This window comes from Corvus brachyrhynchos, unplaced genomic scaffold (assembly GCF_000691975.1).
Source record: "Corvus brachyrhynchos isolate BGI_N302 unplaced genomic scaffold, ASM69197v1 scaffold72, whole genome shotgun sequence".
In the NCBI taxonomy this organism is placed as follows: Eukaryota; Metazoa; Chordata; class Aves; order Passeriformes; family Corvidae; genus Corvus; species Corvus brachyrhynchos.
Genome location: NW_008236763.1, coordinates 2342497 through 2343046, shown reverse-complemented (window position 1 = coordinate 2343046; position 550 = coordinate 2342497).

The following is a 550-nucleotide window of genomic DNA, read 5'->3' as shown; positions in this document are numbered from 1 at the left end:
CGGAGGGTGACAGACTCTCCATCCATCACTCAAAGATGGTTACTCTGAGGTTACTCCTGGTAGCAGAACTCAGCGGAATCCCAGGGCAGTCACTGCCTTGCAGCTACTGTTTGTGAGGGAAGGGAAAGTCTTGTTTGCTCTGTCTGCCCTTCCGAGGGAGTCAGCAGAATCCTGTCTGTGCTCCAGCTCTTCCCAGGCAGGAATTGCCTTTTGGGAATGTTTTCCTCGAGGGTTGTGACAATCCTCGAGGTTTTTGGGTTCTTGGGGAGCTGTAAAAACCAAGCTGGAATGAAGAGCTCGCAGTATAAAATAGGTCAAGGCACTAAGGAAAAATCCAAAAATCAATTGATTTTCAGCTAATTGGGGTTGTTCCCGGTGCTCTGTAATAGTTTGAACGCTCTGCCCTGGAAGCCTGAGGGGTTTGCAGGTTTCTTTTGCTTTGTTTGAGGAATTTTTGAGAAAATCCCCCAGAGTTTTGGGCAGCAACTGGGGCTTCCCTTAATGTTGTGTCATAGGGGAAAGCCCTGAGCTCAGCTTCCCTAAATAAATG